The sequence below is a fragment of the Hyla sarda genome, unplaced genomic scaffold (assembly GCF_029499605.1).
Source record: "Hyla sarda isolate aHylSar1 unplaced genomic scaffold, aHylSar1.hap1 scaffold_144, whole genome shotgun sequence".
NCBI lineage: Eukaryota > Metazoa > Chordata > Amphibia > Anura > Hylidae > Hyla > Hyla sarda.
In genome coordinates, this window is record NW_026608070.1 from 156,026 (window position 1) to 169,049 (window position 13,024).

Genomic DNA, 13,024 nt, shown 5'->3' on the forward strand with positions numbered 1-13,024 from the left:
GGAGCACCAGCTGGAAGGACTGAAACCAGACCTATGGAAGCCAAAGACAATCCACAAGCTCATCCGAGCTAAGGACTCGACCGAGCTGGTTCCGGGACTCCCCGCAGCCACTGCAGAGACAGTTTGGAACAATGTGGCCTCAAAGCGGCTTACCAATGGACACAAGGACTTGTCGTGGATGGCCGTCATGGGAGGTCTCTCTCTCAGGTCATTCATGCATGCCCGCAACCTGTGCAAGACCCGGTACTGCCCCCGTTGCCCCTACGTGGAGGAAACATCTTTCCACGTGTTTTGGCAGTGCCCCTTTGCACAGGGTCTGTTGGACGCCCTAGAACAGGAACTCAGAGACTCAGTGCCCAGGAGCTGCCTATCGTACCATTCGGTGCTTTACGGCCTGTTCCCTGGGACCCACGACGTGGAGGCCATCCAGGAGGCCTGGCGCCTTATGAACTGTTTTAAGGACGCAGTGTGGCTTGCCAGGAACCGCCTCGTGATCAACAGGGAAAACATGTCCGTCCGGGACTGCCGCAGGTTCATCAAGAACCTGCTTAGAGACTATTCCATCTTGGACAGCTCGGCCGTTGATGAGGAAGAAGAGGAGTGAAGACCCCTCTCCTTCTCCCATGTCTCCCTGAAGATACAGCCCAACAGTTTGGCCCTGTGATCCGCCCCCTCCCTACCCCCACATAGTCGCCCACACCCCTTCCCCGATCACAGATTGTATTATTTGGTTTTTGTTTGATCTCTTGTGCCTTTATATTGCAGGATTGAGCTGAATGTTAGAGTAGCATGGTGTGCGATGTATAGCTTAGGGAACCTTTGCTGTGTATTGTACTATCATGCTTTGTGTGACTGTAATTTATTGTACGACTTGTAATGACTGAACGGAAAATAAAGCTCTTTCAATCAAAAAAAAAAAAAAAAAAATCTGTTCTTATCAGTTTAATATCTGATACGTCCCCTATCTGGGGACCATATATTAAATGGATTTTTGAGAACGGGGGCCGATTTCGAAGCTTGCTTCCGTCGCCCTATGCATTGACCCGATATGGCAGTATCTTCGGGTACAGTGCACCACCCCCTTACAGGGTTAAAAAGAAAGATTCCTACTTTCATTGCTACCTGCTTGCTGGCTAGCCAGCTAGCCAGCCCTGTGGGCCTTGCTGCTGCTGCTGCTGCTGCTGCAGCCAAAAAACAAAAGGTGGTGCTGCTGCTGCTTCTGCTGCTTCTGCTTGTGTCTGGCCGCTGTTGGAGCGTCCAGGCACAGGACTTCTGCTGCTGCTGACTAAATGGCCTCCTTAATTGGATCATTTGAGTAGCCAGCACACCTGTGCAGGTAGGGCATGACATGATAGGCAGCTGCCTTGATAGCGGGTGGGTGCTGAATGTTCCTAATTGACAAAATAAGATTAATGCTTATGAAGAAATATAAAATCTCATCCCTTCCCCAATATCGCGCCACACCCCTACCCCTTAATTCCCTGGTTGAACTTGATGGACATATGTCTTTTTTCGACCGTACTAACTATGTAACTATGTAACATAACATGGGGGGGTCTCCTGGCTGTTCACACAGGTGTGTCATTGCTGTACATTGACCATGCATTGCTTCTGTGGTATTGCAAAGGCAAAGACAAATGCTTCCAGCCATCCATTGCACTAATGGATTGGTCATCAGCTGGCTGTCTATGTCCCGCATCAATATAGACCAAAGTACAGAGGGTTAGGCTATGCTATAGTGCACCTACCTGATGCATCAGAAGGTGCGAGGCCCTTGCTAAATTCTGTGCACAGACTTTGAGATCTATGCTTTAGACTGTATCTAAACCTGCTCCAACATGGACTGACATTCTGGCCTACTTTCAGCCGATGCGACTTGTCTGTCGCTGAACAGTCGCTTTTTATGTATTCAGCACCTATGTATAATGTTGTAAAAATGCTCTAGAAGCTAAAGTCGCAGAAATGTCACACATATTTGGCCTGCAACTTTCTGTGCGACAAATTCAGACAGGAAAAATCAGTATAAATCCTTAGAAAATTATCCCCCAGTGTCTCCATCTGCTGGCGGTATTGAATAAGCATTGCTGCACTGATGGGGTATGCATTAGACGAAAAAAAAGAAGAAAAAGAAGAATAATACGCCCAGAAAAGAGGCGAAAAGGAGAAAAACGTAAAAAAACGTGAAAAAAAAGTAAGAGGAAGAGAAGGGAAAAAAAGGTGGAAATGGGTTTAAAAGTGATTTCGGCGGAGAAATATATATATATATATATATATATATATATATATATATATATATATATATATATATATACGCGCACACACACACATATATATAAACGTATTCTCCGTTGAGATATTGCAGCCGCTGCTGTGTCCAGGCCCAGGAGCCTTAGCACTGTGCTGTGATGTCACTCAATACCACTGACATCACTAGGTGTAAACAACATCTCTCCTTTGCTGTGTATGTGACTATGGAGCTGTTTGGTGATGTCGTCTATTATGGCCTTCATAGAAGCAACAGGAGATTGTTGCATCCATCTAGAACCCTCAGAACTACAGTGCTATGATGTCACTCACTTCCACAGGCCTTGCAGAGTGTAAACAACAACAACCCAGCTTTGTTGTGTATGTAACCATAGGGATTGTGATGTCACCTAGAACCTTCACAGCAGCGACAGCTTTATGAGGAGCATCAGCACTGCTCTGCCTGAGCAGAACCATCACCGCCATAGGTTGTCAAATAACCCGGATTTAACCCACACAGGTAAGTCCAATGGGGTGCAGGCATGTCCTCTATGCTTACAGCTTCCCGTGGGTGTTGGTTTGATACCGTTTGGGGACAGCCAAGGAGGCATCTGCAGGCAACAAAGGTAGGTGTGTGCTTGTGTGTGTGTTTCCTATGCAGATCCTAAGCCCAGTGTCACATGCAAGTAGGAGGAGTAAGAAGGGTTCCTGGCAAATCCGGGTTATGGATTGCATTTAAAAAGGCCCCGTGGGAGTGCAATGGGCCCCTGTCTTGCTGCTTAGCAATAATGGTATGGGTTTAGGTTCTGCTGTGTGTACTGGTGGTTGACTGCCCCCCAGCCCAGAGTGTGCATGGAAAATTGTCTGGCAGCCTCCCTGACAGCAAGCAGTGATAGTGCCCATGAAGGGGACCTTGTTGGGCCCGCCCCTTTCACGGTTATCGCTTCTCGGCCTTTTGGCTAAGATCAAGTGTAGTATCTGTTCTTATCAGTTTAATATCTGATACGTCCCCTATCTGGGGACCATATATTAAATGGATTTTTGAGAACGGGGGCCGATTTCGAAGCTTGCTTCCGTCGCCCTATGCATTGACCCGATATGGCAGTATCTTCGGGTACAGTGCACCACCCCCTTACAGGGTTAAAAAGAAAGATTCCTACTTTCATTGCTACCTGCTTGCTGGCTAGCCAGCTAGCCAGCCCTGTGGGCCTTGCTGCTGCTGCTGCTGCTGCAGCCAAAAAACAAAAGGTGGTGCTGCTGCTGCTTCTGCTGCTTCTGCTTGTGTCTGGCCGCTGTTGGAGCGTCCAGGCACAGGACTTCTGCTGCTGCTGACTAAATGGCCTCCTTAATTGGATCATTTGAGTAGCCAGCACACCTGTGCAGGTAGGGCATGACATGATAGGCAGCTGCCTTGATAGCGGGTGGGTGCTGAATGTTCCTAATTGACAAAATAAGATTAATGCTTATGAAGAAATATAAAATCTCATCCCTTCCCCAATATCGCGCCACACCCCTACCCCTTAATTCCCTGGTTGAACTTGATGGACATATGTCTTTTTTCGACCGTACTAACTATGTAACTATGTAACATAACATGGGGGGGTCTCCTGGCTGTTCACACAGGTGTGTCATTGCTGTACATTGACCATGCATTGCTTCTGTGGTATTGCAAAGGCAAAGACAAATGCTTCCAGCCATCCATTGCACTAATGGATTGGTCATCAGCTGGCTGTCTATGTCCCGCATCAATATAGACCAAAGTACAGAGGGTTAGGCTATGCTATAGTGCACCTACCTGATGCATCAGAAGGTGCGAGGCCCTTGCTAAATTCTGTGCACAGACTTTGAGATCTATGCTTTAGACTGTATCTAAACCTGCTCCAACATGGACTGACATTCTGGCCTACTTTCAGCCGATGCGACTTGTCTGTCGCTGAACAGTCGCTTTTTATGTATTCAGCACCTATGTATAATGTTGTAAAAATGCTCTAGAAGCTAAAGTCGCAGAAATGTCACACATATTTGGCCTGCAACTTTCTGTGCGACAAATTCAGACAGGAAAAATCAGTATAAATCCTTAGAAAATTATCCCCCAGTGTCTCCATCTGCTGGCGGTATTGAATAAGCATTGCTGCACTGATGGGGTATGCATTAGACGAAAAAAAAGAAGAAAAAGAAGAATAATACGCCCAGAAAAGAGGCGAAAAGGAGAAAAACGTAAAAAAACGTGAAAAAAAAGTAAGAGGAAGAGAAGGGAAAAAAAGGTGGAAATGGGTTTAAAAGTGATTTCGGCGGAGAAATATATATATATATATATATATATATATATATATATATACGCGCACACACACACATATATATAAACGTATTCTCCGTTGAGATATTGCAGCCGCTGCTGTGTCCAGGCCCAGGAGCCTTAGCACTGTGCTGTGATGTCACTCAATACCACTGACATCACTAGGTGTAAACAACATCTCTCCTTTGCTGTGTATGTGACTATGGAGCTGTTTGGTGATGTCGTCTATTATGGCCTTCATAGAAGCAACAGGAGATTGTTGCATCCATCTAGAACCCTCAGAACTACAGTGCTATGATGTCACTCACTTCCACAGGCCTTGCAGAGTGTAAACAACAACAACCCAGCCTTGTTGTGTATGTAACCATAGGGATTGTGATGTCACCTAGAACCTTCACATCAGCGACAGCTTTATGAGGAGCATCAGCACTGCTCTGCCTGAGCAGAACCATCACCGCCATAGGTTGTCAAATAACCCGGATTTAACCCACACAGGTAAGTCCAATGGGGTGCAGGCATGTCCTCTATGCTTACAGCTTCCCGTGGGTGTTGGTTTGATACCGTTTGGGGACAGCCAAGGAGGCATCTGCAGGCAACAAAGGTAGGTGTGTGCTTGTGTGTGTGTTTCCTATGCAGATCCTAAGCCCAGTGTCACATGCAAGTAGGAGGAGTAAGAAGGGTTCCTGGCAAATCCGGGTTATGGATTGCATTTAAAAAGGCCCCGTGGGAGTGCAATGGGCCCCTGTCTTGCTGCTTAGCAATAATGGTATGGGTTTAGGTTCTGCTGTGTGTACTGGTGGTTGACTGCCCCCCAGCCCAGAGTGTGCATGGAAAATTGTCTGGCAGCCTCCCTGACAGCAAGCAGTGATAGTGCCCATGAAGGGGACCTTGTTGGGCCCGCCCCTTTCACGGTTATCGCTTCTCGGCCTTTTGGCTAAGATCAAGTGTAGTATCTGTTCTTATCAGTTTAATATCTGATACGTCCCCTATCTGGGGACCATATATTAAATGGATTTTTGAGAACGGGGGCCAATTTCGAAGCTTGCTTCCGTCGCCCTATGCATTGACCCGATATGGCAGTATCTTCGGGTACAGTGCACCACCCCCTTACAGGGTTAAAAAGAAAGATTCCTACTTTCATTGCTACCTGCTTGCTGGCTAGCCAGCTAGCCAGCCCTGTGGGCCTTGCTGCTGCTGCTGCTGCTGCAGCCAAAAAACAAAAGGTGGTGCTGCTGCTGCTTCTGCTGCTTCTGCTTGTGTCTGGCCGCTGTTGGAGCGTCCAGGCACAGGACTTCTGCTGCTGCTGACTAAATGGCCTCCTTAATTGGATCATTTGAGTAGCCAGCACACCTGTGCAGGTAGGGCATGACATGATAGGCAGCTGCCTTGATAGCGGGTGGGTGCTGAATGTTCCTAATTGACAAAATAAGATTAATGCTTATGAAGAAATATAAAATCTCATCCCTTCCCCAATATCGCGCCACACCCCTACCCCTTAATTCCCTGGTTGAACTTGATGGACATATGTCTTTTTTCGACCGTACTAACTATGTAACTATGTAACATAACATGGGGGGGTCTCCTGGCTGTTCACACAGGTGTGTCATTGCTGTACATTGACCATGCATTGCTTCTGTGGTATTGCAAAGGCAAAGACAAATGCTTCCAGCCATCCATTGCACTAATGGATTGGTCATCAGCTGGCTGTCTATGTCCCGCATCAATATAGACCAAAGTACAGAGGGTTAGGCTATGCTATAGTGCACCTACCTGATGCATCAGAAGGTGCGAGGCCCTTGCTAAATTCTGTGCACAGACTTTGAGATCTATGCTTTAGACTGTATCTAAACCTGCTCCAACATGGACTGACATTCTGGCCTACTTTCAGCCGATGCGACTTGTCTGTCGCTGAACAGTCGCTTTTTATGTATTCAGCACCTATGTATAATGTTGTAAAAATGCTCTAGAAGCTAAAGTCGCAGAAATGTCACACATATTTGGCCTGCAACTTTCTGTGCGACAAATTCAGACAGGAAAAATCAGTATAAATCCTTAGAAAATTATCCCCCAGTGTCTCCATCTGCTGGCGGTATTGAATAAGCATTGCTGCACTGATGGGGTATGCATTAGACGAAAAAAAAGAAGAAAAAGAAGAATAATACGCCCAGAAAAGAGGCGAAAAGGAGAAAAACGTAAAAAAACGTGAAAAAAAAGTAAGAGGAAGAGAAGGGAAAAAAAGGTGGAAATGGGTTTAAAAGTAATTTCGGCGGAGAAATATATATATATATATATATATATATATATATATATATATATATATACGCGCACACACACACATATATATAAACGTATTCTCCGTTGAGATATTGCAGCCGCTGCTGTGTCCAGGCCCAGGAGCCTTAGCACTGTGCTGTGATGTCACTCAATACCACTGACATCACTAGGTGTAAACAACATCTCTCCTTTGCTGTGTATGTGACTATGGAGCTGTTTGGTGATGTCGTCTATTATGGCCTTCATAGAAGCAACAGGAGATTGTTGCATCCATCTAGAACCCTCAGAACTACAGTGCTATGATGTCACTCACTTCCACAGGCCTTGCAGAGTGTAAACAACAACAACCCAGCTTTGTTGTGTATGTAACCATAGGGATTGTGATGTCACCTAGAACCTTCACAGCAGCGACAGCTTTATGAGGAGCATCAGCACTGCTCTGCCTGAGCAGAACCATCACCGCCATAGGTTGTCAAATAACCCGGATTTAACCCACACAGGTAAGTCCAATGGGGTGCAGGCATGTCCTCTATGCTTACAGCTTCCCGTGGGTGTTGGTTTGATACCGTTTGGGGACAGCCAAGGAGGCATCTGCAGGCAACAAAGGTAGGTGTGTGCTTGTGTGTGTGTTTCCTATGCAGATCCTAAGCCCAGTGTCACATGCAAGTAGGAGGAGTAAGAAGGGTTCCTGGCAAATCCGGGTTATGGATTGCATTTAAAAAGGCCCCGTGGGAGTGCAATGGGCCCCTGTCTTGCTGCTTAGCAATAATGGTATGGGTTTAGGTTCTGCTGTGTGTACTGGTGGTTGACTGCCCCCCAGCCCAGAGTGTGCATGGAAAATTGTCTGGCAGCCTCCCTGACAGCAAGCAGTGATAGTGCCCATGAAGGGGACCTTGTTGGGCCCGCCCCTTTCACGGTTATCGCTTCTCGGCCTTTTGGCTAAGATCAAGTGTAGTATCTGTTCTTATCAGTTTAATATCTGATACGTCCCCTATCTGGGGACCATATATTAAATGGATTTTTGAGAACGGGGGCCGATTTCGAAGCTTGCTTCCGTCGCCCTATGCATTGACCCGATATGGCAGTATCTTCGGGTACAGTGCACCACCCCCTTACAGGGTTAAAAAGAAAGATTCCTACTTTCATTGCTACCTGCTTGCTGGCTAGCCAGCTAGCCAGCCCTGTGGGCCTTGCTGCTGCTGCTGCTGCTGCAGCCAAAAAACAAAAGGTGGTGCTGCTGCTGCTTCTGCTGCTTCTGCTTGTGTCTGGCCGCTGTTGGAGCGTCCAGGCACAGGACTTCTGCTGCTGCTGACTAAATGGCCTCCTTAATTGGATCATTTGAGTAGCCAGCACACCTGTGCAGGTAGGGCATGACATGATAGGCAGCTGCCTTGATAGCGGGTGGGTGCTGAATGTTCCTAATTGACAAAATAAGATTAATGCTTATGAAGAAATATAAAATCTCATCCCTTCCCCAATATCGCGCCACACCCCTACCCCTTAATTCCCTGGTTGAACTTGATGGACATATGTCTTTTTTCGACCGTACTAACTATGTAACTATGTAACATAACATGGGGGGGTCTCCTGGCTGTTCACACAGGTGTGTCATTGCTGTACATTGACCATGCATTGCTTCTGTGGTATTGCAAAGGCAAAGACAAATGCTTCCAGCCATCCATTGCACTAATGGATTGGTCATCAGCTGGCTGTCTATGTCCCGCATCAATATAGACCAAAGTACAGAGGGTTAGGCTATGCTATAGTGCACCTACCTGATGCATCAGAAGGTGCGAGGCCCTTGCTAAATTCTGTGCACAGACTTTGAGATCTATGCTTTAGACTGTATCTAAACCTGCTCCAACATGGACTGACATTCTGGCCTACTTTCAGCCGATGCGACTTGTCTGTCGCTGAACAGTCGCTTTTTATGTATTCAGCACCTATGTATAATGTTGTAAAAATGCTCTAGAAGCTAAAGTCGCAGAAATGTCACACATATTTGGCCTGCAACTTTCTGTGCGACAAATTCAGACAGGAAAAATCAGTATAAATCCTTAGAAAATTATCCCCCAGTGTCTCCATCTGCTGGCGGTATTGAATAAGCATTGCTGCACTGATGGGGTATGCATTAGACGAAAAAAAAGAAGAAAAAGAAGAATAATACGCCCAGAAAAGAGGCGAAAAGGAGAAAAACGTAAAAAAACGTGAAAAAAAAGTAAGAGGAAGAGAAGGGAAAAAAAGGTGGAAATGGGTTTAAAAGTAATTTCGGCGGAGAAATATATATATATATATATATATATATATATATATATATATATATATACGCGCACACACACACATATATATAAACGTATTCTCCGTTGAGATATTGCAGCCGCTGCTGTGTCCAGGCCCAGGAGCCTTAGCACTGTGCTGTGATGTCACTCAATACCACTGACATCACTAGGTGTAAACAACATCTCTCCTTTGCTGTGTATGTGACTATGGAGCTGTTTGGTGATGTCGTCTATTATGGCCTTCATAGAAGCAACAGGAGATTGTTGCATCCATCTAGAACCCTCAGAACTACAGTGCTATGATGTCACTCACTTCCACAGGCCTTGCAGAGTGTAAACAACAACAACCCAGCTTTGTTGTGTATGTAACCATAGGGATTGTGATGTCACCTAGAACCTTCACAGCAGCGACAGCTTTATGAGGAGCATCAGCACTGCTCTGCCTGAGCAGAACCATCACCGCCATAGGTTGTCAAATAACCCGGATTTAACCCACACAGGTAAGTCCAATGGGGTGCAGGCATGTCCTCTATGCTTACAGCTTCCCGTGGGTGTTGGTTTGATACCGTTTGGGGACAGCCAAGGAGGCATCTGCAGGCAACAAAGGTAGGTGTGTGCTTGTGTGTGTGTTTCCTATGCAGATCCTAAGCCCAGTGTCACATGCAAGTAGGAGGAGTAAGAAGGGTTCCTGGCAAATCCGGGTTATGGATTGCATTTAAAAAGGCCCCGTGGGAGTGCAATGGGCCCCTGTCTTGCTGCTTAGCAATAATGGTATGGGTTTAGGTTCTGCTGTGTGTACTGGTGGTTGACTGCCCCCCAGCCCAGAGTGTGCATGGAAAATTGTCTGGCAGCCTCCCTGACAGCAAGCAGTGATAGTGCCCATGAAGGGGACCTTGTTGGGCCCGCCCCTTTCACGGTTATCGCTTCTCGGCCTTTTGGCTAAGATCAAGTGTAGTATCTGTTCTTATCAGTTTAATATCTGATACGTCCCCTATCTGGGGACCATATATTAAATGGATTTTTGAGAACGGGGGCCGATTTCGAAGCTTGCTTCCGTCGCCCTATGCATTGACCCGATATGGCAGTATCTTCGGGTACAGTGCACCACCCCCTTACAGGGTTAAAAAGAAAGATTCCTACTTTCATTGCTACCTGCTTGCTGGCTAGCCAGCTAGCCAGCCCTGTGGGCCTTGCTGCTGCTGCTGCTGCTGCAGCCAAAAAACAAAAGGTGGTGCTGCTGCTGCTTCTGCTGCTTCTGCTTGTGTCTGGCCGCTGTTGGAGCGTCCAGGCACAGGACTTCTGCTGCTGCTGACTAAATGGCCTCCTTAATTGGATCATTTGAGTAGCCAGCACACCTGTGCAGGTAGGGCATGACATGATAGGCAGCTGCCTTGATAGCGGGTGGGTGCTGAATGTTCCTAATTGACAAAATAAGATTAATGCTTATGAAGAAATATAAAATCTCATCCCTTCCCCAATATCGCGCCACACCCCTACCCCTTAATTCCCTGGTTGAACTTGATGGACATATGTCTTTTTTCGACCGTACTAACTATGTAACTATGTAACATAACATGGGGGGGTCTCCTGGCTGTTCACACAGGTGTGTCATTGCTGTACATTGACCATGCATTGCTTCTGTGGTATTGCAAAGGCAAAGACAAATGCTTCCAGCCATCCATTGCACTAATGGATTGGTCATCAGCTGGCTGTCTATGTCCCGCATCAATATAGACCAAAGTACAGAGGGTTAGGCTATGCTATAGTGCACCTACCTGATGCATCAGAAGGTGCGAGGCCCTTGCTAAATTCTGTGCACAGACTTTGAGATCTATGCTTTAGACTGTATCTAAACCTGCTCCAACATGGACTGACATTCTGGCCTACTTTCAGCCGATGCGACTTGTCTGTCGCTGAACAGTCGCTTTTTATGTATTCAGCACCTATGTATAATGTTGTAAAAATGCTCTAGAAGCTAAAGTCGCAGAAATGTCACACATATTTGGCCTGCAACTTTCTGTGCGACAAATTCAGACAGGAAAAATCAGTATAAATCCTTAGAAAATTATCCCCCAGTGTCTCCATCTGCTGGCGGTATTGAATAAGCATTGCTGCACTGATGGGGTATGCATTAGACGAAAAAAAAGAAGAAAAAGAAGAATAATACGCCCAGAAAAGAGGCGAAAAGGAGAAAAACGTAAAAAAACGTGAAAAAAAAGTAAGAGGAAGAGAAGGGAAAAAAAGGTGGAAATGGGTTTAAAAGTGATTTCGGCGGAGAAATATATATATATATATATATATATATATATATATATATATATATACGCGCACACACACACATATATATAAACGTATTCTCCGTTGAGATATTGCAGCCGCTGCTGTGTCCAGGCCCAGGAGCCTTAGCACTGTGCTGTGATGTCACTCAATACCACTGACATCACTAGGTGTAAACAACATCTCTCCTTTGCTGTGTATGTGACTATGGAGCTGTTTGGTGATGTCGTCTATTATGGCCTTCATAGAAGCAACAGGAGATTGTTGCATCCATCTAGAACCCTCAGAACTACAGTGCTATGATGTCACTCACTTCCACAGGCCTTGCAGAGTGTAAACAACAACAACCCAGCTTTGTTGTGTATGTAACCATAGGGATTGTGATGTCACCTAGAACCTTCACAGCAGCGACAGCTTTATGAGGAGCATCAGCACTGCTCTGCCTGAGCAGAACCATCACCGCCATAGGTTGTCAAATAACCCGGATTTAACCCACACAGGTAAGTCCAATGGGGTGCAGGCATGTCCTCTATGCTTACAGCTTCCCGTGGGTGTTGGTTTGATACCGTTTGGGGACAGCCAAGGAGGCATCTGCAGGCAACAAAGGTAGGTGTGTGCTTGTGTGTGTGTTTCCTATGCAGATCCTAAGCCCAGTGTCACATGCAAGTAGGAGGAGTAAGAAGGGTTCCTGGCAAATCCGGGTTATGGATTGCATTTAAAAAGGCCCCGTGGGAGTGCAATGGGCCCCTGTCTTGCTGCTTAGCAATAATGGTATGGGTTTAGGTTCTGCTGTGTGTACTGGTGGTTGACTGCCCCCCAGCCCAGAGTGTGCATGGAAAATTGTCTGGCAGCCTCCCTGACAGCAAGCAGTGATAGTGCCCATGAAGGGGACCTTGTTGGGCCCGCCCCTTTCACGGTTATCGCTTCTCGGCCTTTTGGCTAAGATCAAGTGTAGTATCTGTTCTTATCAGTTTAATATCTGATACGTCCCCTATCTGGGGACCATATATTAAATGGATTTTTGAGAACGGGGGCCGATTTCGAAGCTTGCTTCCGTCGCCCTATGCATTGACCCGATATGGCAGTATCTTCGGGTACAGTGCACCACCCCCTTACAGGGTTAAAAAGAAAGATTCCTACTTTCATTGCTACCTGCTTGCTGGCTAGCCAGCTAGCCAGCCCTGTGGGCCTTGCTGCTGCTGCTGCTGCTGCAGCCAAAAAACAAAAGGTGGTGCTGCTGCTGCTTCTGCTGCTTCTGCTGCTTCTGCTTGTGTCTGGCCGCTGTTGGAGCGTCCAGGCACAGGACTTCTGCTGCTGCTGACTAAATGGCCTCCTTAATTGGATCATTTGAGTAGCCAGCACACCTGTGCAGGTAGGGCATGACATGATAGGCAGCTGCCTTGATAGCGGGTGGGTGCTGAATGTTCCTAATTGACAAAATAAGATTAATGCTTATGAAGAAATATAAAATCTCATCCCTTCCCCAATATCGCGCCACACCCCTACCCCTTAATTCCCTGGTTGAACTTGATGGACATATGTCTTTTTTCGACCGTACTAACTATGTAACTATGTAACATAACATGGGGGGGTCTCCTGGCTGTTCACACAGGTGTGTCATTGCTGTACATTGACCATGCATTGCTTCTGTGGT

The 13,024-nt window shown here is 46.4% G+C and overlaps 6 non-coding genes across 6 annotated transcripts; all 6 read left to right on the plus strand.

Moving 5' to 3' along the window:
- The first annotated feature begins 893 nt into the window (after positions 1-893).
- LOC130307802 (U2 spliceosomal RNA) lies at positions 894-1,080 on the plus strand. Its single transcript, XR_008856960.1, has one exon. It is a non-coding gene; the product is annotated as a U2 spliceosomal RNA (small nuclear RNA).
- A 2,103-nt stretch (positions 1,081-3,183) lies between these two features.
- Positions 3,184-3,374, plus strand: LOC130307648 (U2 spliceosomal RNA). Its single transcript, XR_008856810.1, has one exon. It is a non-coding gene; the product is annotated as a U2 spliceosomal RNA (small nuclear RNA).
- A 2,080-nt stretch (positions 3,375-5,454) lies between these two features.
- LOC130307631 (U2 spliceosomal RNA) lies at positions 5,455-5,645 on the plus strand. Its single transcript, XR_008856794.1, has one exon. It is a non-coding gene; the product is annotated as a U2 spliceosomal RNA (small nuclear RNA).
- A 2,088-nt stretch (positions 5,646-7,733) lies between these two features.
- On the plus strand, positions 7,734-7,924 carry LOC130307650 (U2 spliceosomal RNA). Its single transcript, XR_008856812.1, has one exon. It is a non-coding gene; the product is annotated as a U2 spliceosomal RNA (small nuclear RNA).
- A 2,088-nt stretch (positions 7,925-10,012) lies between these two features.
- Positions 10,013-10,203, plus strand: LOC130307651 (U2 spliceosomal RNA). Its single transcript, XR_008856813.1, has one exon. It is a non-coding gene; the product is annotated as a U2 spliceosomal RNA (small nuclear RNA).
- Positions 10,204-12,289: 2,086 nt separating this feature from the next.
- On the plus strand, positions 12,290-12,480 carry LOC130307652 (U2 spliceosomal RNA). Its single transcript, XR_008856814.1, has one exon. It is a non-coding gene; the product is annotated as a U2 spliceosomal RNA (small nuclear RNA).
- Positions 12,481-13,024: the final 544 nt, after the last annotated feature.